A 7897-nucleotide genomic window follows, 5' to 3' on the forward strand; every position below is an offset into this window, starting at 1 on the left:
ATTTGTCGATAAATCGTTAAAAATCCTCATTTTTTTCGAAAATTACCAGAAAATTAACAAAAATCGCTTGAAAAATCTCATTTTTTTAGCTAATTTTACTGATTTTTGGTGATTTATCGATAAATCAATTAGAGAATCGCTTGAGGTTTGACCTGACGAAAAACTGTAATTTGATGAATATTCCTTGACAAAATCGACTAAAACAGCTGAAAAAATAACAAATTTGACTAAAAAGGTCGGAATATTTCAGAAAAAATAAAATATTTCAGAAAAAATAAAATAAAATATTTCAGAAAAAATAAAATAAAAATATTCCTGATCAAAGATCTATGATCAAAAATCATCACGATAAAAGTCTTTAAGATGAAGATCTACGATAAAAGTCTTTAAGACTTTACATGTAGGTTCACAATCAGTTCCTACGTGGTCAGTGAGTTTGAAATTGATTCGTGACAAATACTGATTATGTGTACGTAGATAAACAGGATTGGTTGGCTCTTGCACGATCAAATTCCCAGGAGATACTTGTGGAGTGAACGTGTATAAGATATATCCTTTTTGAGCCTGATTTGACTTTCCGAGATGTATTTGATAGCTGCCATCGATTACGTCACAAACAAGATTGACTGCGATCGTTGATGTTATATTAACGATTCATAGTGAGACGTGACGTCCGTCATTTTGTTGACTGTTGTTATATCCAAGGATAGGCTCGGGTGGTATCATCTTTCTCCATGCATCAAGTATTTTAGGAAAGTTTTCGTTGATACGATCATTGAGAGATTTTTTTAACTCATCTGCGCTGTACGCTGGAAATTTAAAATTCGGTAGATCTACATCTTTTATCGAATACGCGCTTGAAAAATCTTGTTTGTCCTTGCTGGTGTTATTAATTGTTGCCTGGATTACTCGCCGGTTGATATATTCCATGTCAGATACAAGCTGATTTAATACCTCCACGCGACCAATTATTTCTCTACACGAACTCGTTGCCGTAGTCGCTCTAGTTGTCTTTTGTATTCTCGGTTGATTTCTTCAAAATATCTAATGATATCATTTAGGTGAAGACCAATACCCACCCTCGACCCCGTTACATTTTCAAAAACCAGGATATATCACCTTCACCGTCGAATACAATTAAGTAATCATTTGCGTCTTTTACACTAAGTAGATGTTTGTATGATGGGGCAATTTCATGATATGATTGCCTATCCGTGACATAATCATACTTTTTCGGTTCTGGTGGTATCGGTGGAGGAATTTCAGGCCAACCTAGTACGGATCTTATCGATGATTAATAAATATCAACGGCGTAATCAGGTGAATGTATTTCAATCGTTGCTGATAAAGTTGGCTCATGAACGTTAACTTATATTTTTGATTCTTTTCCTGTTATTGATTTTTTTCTACGTTGAAATTCCTCATTGATTTCCTCGACCTCATAACTGCCAGTTGGTATTCCAACAACGACCCAATCAGGTGTTCCATCGGGCTTGTTTTTATTAGCAAATACAAGCGAATTATTTGCTGGTGTTCCATTAAATGATTTTGATCTGTTATTTGGCCAGCTGTAATATACTCGTAATTGCGAACGCGATTTCATTTGCACGAATCGCAGTTGGAAAATTAACACTAAATTCGGGATTAGTCGAGCTTATCGAGATCATTGTTGTTTTTGGTGGAGCTGTGTTTGTCACGATCTGCTGGAGTAGCTCTACTGATGTCATTATTAATACTCGAACCTTTAACAGCACTGTTATATATTTTAATCATTTCTGAAAACTCAAAATCAGAAATTATTCCATCGCTGAGGCTTGCTGATAACAACGAAGATAACTTCGAATATGCGACCGTCGCTGTGTGTAATTTTATTATGCAATCGGATAATTTTTCATTCATGCAGGTGCATATTTTTTTGTTACGATATTAAAAACACATGCAATTGTTGTTGTGGCTGAAATACAGATTGTTACGGCTACTGGTGCCATCATTGTCATTGTTGACAATATAACACCTGTTCCAGCAACAACAGCGGATACTGAATAAACAATCACGTCGACGATAACCAGTCGTCGTTGATATTTTTTTACTTTTACCGTATATTGTTCGATGATATCTTTCAACGCTGCTTGCCATTCACGCTCTTGATTGTACCTGTATTGAGATGCATCGTCGATTGAGGTACTCATTATAGTTTATGCAGTAACCAATTGAGGTGTTTCAGCTACAAATTCCAAACACCACCAGTAAGATGTTGCGGTTAATTTCTTATCAGCTGTTGCGGTTAATTTCTTATCAGCTGCTTCCAGAATAAATATTTCTTTGGTTCCCTTGTTTAATATGATAGTTACAACTCCAGAAAACTTATCAGTTGAATGACGCCATGGATACGTTGTAAATATCTCGAATTTTGCAGCACTAAACACAGATAGCCTGTACACGCCAGTGACTGTTGCGGTATATTTAATAGTTTTATTCTGCGTTGACCATGTTGCAAATCCCGATGATACCGTGTATACGATGTTGGTAATATGCCCGGGAGTTATTCCAGGTGGAATTTTGATCAAACTAATTTTGTTAACGATCTCAGGAATCCCCGCTACGATGTCTTCGAGTGTTTTTTTAATCGTGTCGATGTTAATTTTGATATTAGATAGTTTTGCGTCAACGGTGGGCGGAGTACCAAAAATTTCGGTTTCGTTAATTTTTCTAAAATTTCTACGGAGATTTGTGAACGCGTTTACGTGAACATCATACTCGGCCCGCAACGTGGATAATTTACCATCTACGGTGTTATAGTTGACGTCGACGTATTTTTTCGTTGCTGCGTCTTCGTCGGATGTTGGATCCCTCAACACTACAATCTTATTCCCGTTCATGCTGAGTTCTCCCGTCATTGTGTCACCGGTATTTTTCACGCGATTAGCAACGCTTCTTGCAATTTCATTTCTGATGGTTGCAAACGACATACTTGAGTCTCTGATTTTTCCGCTGTCAGTAAACACAGGGATGTTATCCGTGACCGCACCGAGTACTCGTCGAACTATGTCATTCCATTTGATATTGCTGGTTTTTAAAACACCATATCGGTCCTGAAAAACAACAACTTCATCTCGGTCAACTCGAGCTAGGTTCATAATATCGGCGAGTTTATCTTTAGTCGCGTATTTTAACAGATCGATGTCATCGGATTTTTTCTTACTTTCCTTACACGTAGAGGAAAATCTTCCGTAAATATCAACCATTATATAAGATCCTTGATCTGTTTAAAACACCTTGCGCGCAATGAAGCGGTTACTTGTATAATCATGCACAACTTTATGTGGCTGTTTGGATGATTTTGATATGGCGTTAAGTACATTAATTGCTTCACGGCCGCATATTGGCGGATCTGCCATTGTTTGTGTTGGTAGTGTTGAATACCAAACTTTTTTATGAAGTGGCTCGACATACTTGATAAATTCAACGGGTGGAGCTTACCCGTATGAATCAAAATAAACGATTCCACGTGGATCAGTTGCGTATGATACCCAGTGAGTACCGGGTCCTGAATTTGAGTCAAGATCAATAATACCCGTTTCGAGTTCATTCGGTTGTTTCGGTAATTGATCTCGCAAAAAAACACCTCTAAAGACAGATATTTTTAGTTGTTTAGCAGCATTAAGTAAATCAAAATTTGATGCTGGAACGTCTAACGGATTGTTCCTGGAAGCCTCAGACCCCATCCCCAACGAGATCCTGGTAATCTTAGGCCGCGTCCCTTTTTTTGTATCCCTTTCCTGTTGCTTTCTTTAGAGCCATTCCAGCAGCGGTTCCAACAGCACCTAACGCGGCTGCTTTTGCTACGGCTGGAGCAGCAGCTGCTATTAACGCCGGTATTGCTGCAAGGAGTGGAAAAATACCACCTGTTTTAACCATGTCCTTGATGGCGGTAGGAGAAAGATGAAATTGAACTCTGGTTTTTGATTCTAGGGTTTTATTGAGATGTTTAGTCTGGTTATGTGTCAACGATAATTTTTTTTGACCGCCACTTGAATTCTGATCTCGTTTTAGTGATATTTTTGTTCCGCATTTGTTGGCGTTTTTTGATTGTAATTTCTTCACCTGACCGGGAGTCAGAGTGATATTAACGTGATTGTATGACATTTTTTATATAAATATCTTTTTCTAAATAACACGATTAAAGATTCTCCACTGGTGCATCAATGATTCTCATTCGACCGCTACCACCTTCAAGTAACATGGCTTTATCGCTGAGTATGACCGCGATTGCTCTATAATCAACACCACCACCTGTATTTAATGTTGCTTTAAGATGTATATCAACGACAGATTGTTTTGATAGATCAAGATGCTCCAGCGAAAAATAATAGATAGGATACAAAGTTCTGAAATCATGTTGTGATATTTGCAAACCGGTATCCACATTTTGATCACGTCCCATGAATGACATCAAACGATGATATACAAGTCCTATATGATTTTATCCATAATTAAGTTGTATATTCTCTGTTGGTTCTTGTTGTCCATTTATCCGTAAAGAAATATCTGTGATACCTAGTTGGTCAAAAATCATATGAGTACGTTCTTGATTATTTAAACGATCGTGGTTCTGAAACGCAATAAAAATATGCCGCGGTGCAGAAACACCTTGTTGTAATGCGATATGCCATGTAAACTGACCGTTAGCGTTAGTTTGTATACTATCCGCGCTTGTTGTTAACCACGACAACAGGGATTTACCACCTGTGTCCATGAAAGAAAGTAATTTTTGTTCTTCTGCGATCGTTGGAGTCATCACCGGCATCCACAAGGAAAATTTTGTTAATATTACTTTACCAGCATCACCAGCAAGTCTCCACAGAGCATCGTTATCATCACTCTTTCTTACAAAAACAGCCGTGTGTCTAGCTCCAAAAATAACTTTTCTAACATTCCTACAAAATCCAAAAATATGCGATAGTGGAATCGTACATGAAAAACTTCTCTTGGTTCCTAGCAACATATTTTTACGCGTTGCAAATTCCAAGTTGAAATTTGGATTAGAACCACGAACCACCGGCGCCACATCAGCATCAGCGGCAGTGTGTTTTTTCGGTCGTATTATATTATACGGATTATCATCGGGTTCACCAGAATTATATTTTACAAACATCATCGTGGGACCTGCTGATCTTGTATAATCATCAGAGTATCTTGCTAATCCTATTATTGTTGTAACAACGTCGACATCGTTCTGAATCGATTCGATATTTTTTCCATCAATCATATAAGTGGCGCTATCAAATAATGACATAACACCATTGTTGACAAAACCAACTTTTACTGCATCTATGTAATTATTATCATCCGTTTTTACAATTATACCTTCTACCTCAATAAAAGCCTCAGCGGGTAAAAAGTATCTACTTGTATCATGAACTTGTAGTTCAATTCTTCCACGTTGATGTGGTAATCGTGCGTCATAAGAATAAAACTGATAATCGCGTACAGACTCATCTTTAAGGACAGGTGCTTCCATGTCAAATGCTGTGTCGGACATGCGCTTGAACATTTTATTGTAATTATCTTTCGTCTAACACGTTGATTACCGCGTTCGGGAAATTCCACTTCGGGAAGTTCCACTTCCGGATATTAAACTTGAGATATTATTTCCCGATTGACCGAGTCCTTGATCTGCTAGTTCTGCTAGTTTTTTATTTGCAGCTTGATTTATTATTTTACTGACATCTGCGGGCATCACTTCAGTACTTGGTAATTTTACTGCTTGTCGTTTTCGTCATATTAATTGTGCTAGTCTATCTTTGATCGCCGAGAACGCCTTACCAGCAAAATTGATAATTGCACCAGGAGCTTTTTCACGAACAACATCGATAGCTTTCATCGATAATTGTTTTGCAACAGGTGCTACTCTTGGGGCTATGCTTGCAAATAATCCCTGTACAACATCACCAAGTCCATCTCCGTAAATTGCTCCGTAGACTGGTAGTCGTGAGTTCACTACTCTGACCGGTACAGGTCTGCTATAATTATTGTGTGTGGTCATCTTATCTTATTTATCATTTATCTAATCGCGGTGACTAATCATCAACGAGCTCATCGATAAGTTCTCGGTAAACGCCGATATCCATGATGCCGCCGCGAAATAATAGTTGACAAATATCAGCTGCTTCATTAATTATTTCTGGTGAATTATTTCCGGCACGTTTTCCCTCTATGAGAACTTCTAACCGTGACACGTCATTGAGAATATTATCAGGACAAATAATATTACCTCCGAAACCACTTCCGGTTGCTCCTTCTTCTGTTGTTTTCTTAAATAGTCTTAAGGGTGATCTTTCTTCTTTAGTTTTTTTTTTAAGTAGCTCTTCAGACCCTTTAAGTTCCCACATCATCTCTTTCTGCGGTGAAGAAGATTGTTGTTGTTCTATTTGTTGCAGAGGTGGAGGAAGTTGATAGGAAGACTCTTGCTGGGAGAGTTGTTGTTGTTCTAGTTGTTTTTCCTCTCTATAAAGTCTTTTTACTTCTTTATCAAGATTTTTGTATTCTAAACCTCTAGCTTGTTTTTTGTTGTAATATATACGATATACCCATTTAATAAAATTTTCATTGTTTGTGTTTTCATAACCGGGTTTTAAAATATCAGATTTATTAAATATACCAAATAATATTGTTTCGGGTAAATCATTTTCTTCACTATTTCTAATATCTTCGATAAACTCCTCTCTAAATTTTTTAATCAATTCTACGTTTTTTTTACTGGTTTGGGTTTAGGTGCAAGTTCTCCTTCACGTCGGCGACTTCAGTACGAAGTTTTCCAATACCTTCAAGTATTTCTTCATCGACGGGTGGAGGCTGAGCCGCAGCTATATCAGTTGGAAGATCTCGTAAAATCTTCTTTGTTTGTTTAGTTCTTCTTGCTATTTTTTCATTTTGTTCTGCGGATTGTTTTAATACTGGAAAAATACCCTTTTTCCTCTCCTCCTCGTCATCCTTAATATCTCCCCATATAGTTTTTTCAGCAGCCGCTGAAGCTTTTTCAGTAGCTGTAGTGACGGGTTTAAATAGTTTTTTAGTGTCTTCCTCGTACTCAACTTGTGATTGTTGCTGCGCTCTTAAGTTTTCTCTAAATGAGTCTCCTACAGGAAAAAATTTCTTAATTGCTTGTAATCGTTCTCGTGCTATTCTTGCAGTATGAGATTCAGAGTGAATCATTTTATTATAACAATAATTTTTTTAATTAATAGCAGCAGGGAAGACGCGACCTCGCGTTGACGTAATTGCGTAAACAACGTGCATAATAAACATAAAAAAATCACCAACGACAATAAAGTAATATCAATTAGAAATTCCATGGAGACTCTCTCAGTAAAGTGTCAACGCTTTTTTAAATTTTGTCGACGCTTTTCTTTTTTTCGATCATTTGTAGAAGGCTTATTTTCGACATTTGGACGTTTTTCGACCATTGGTCTGTTCGCCTTCCCTGCTGCTAGGACCGTAGTCAACCAAAATGTCTTGTAGAAAGATTCGAATTAATGATATCTAGCTCTGACATGTATTTTTGAAACTTTTCAACCAAGAAACTCTGTCGAACTCAAACTGAATAAGCAAATCGCACTTTTGATACTTCGAATTCTAACTCAATTCAAACTGAATAGCAACTGAAGTGCAAATAGAATTTGATACTTAGCATAAACCTACGTCATTTAAATTTGGAAGACTATTAGAAAGAAAAAAAATGTAAGGTCCTGAAAGTAGCATCATAGTAACTTTATTCTCGATCCAGCAAAGGTTCAGATCCGCAAACTCCCGCATCCGAGTTTGACGCTTTGACCACTTCGTTTATACAAATACTCAAAGAGTTTAACAAAAAGCAACAATATTGACATTAAAAGTT

Source organism: Sinohyriopsis cumingii, chromosome 4, assembly GCF_028554795.1.
Source record: "Sinohyriopsis cumingii isolate HCF-2022 chromosome 4, ASM2855479v2, whole genome shotgun sequence".
In the NCBI taxonomy this organism is placed as follows: domain Eukaryota; kingdom Metazoa; phylum Mollusca; class Bivalvia; order Unionida; family Unionidae; genus Sinohyriopsis; species Sinohyriopsis cumingii.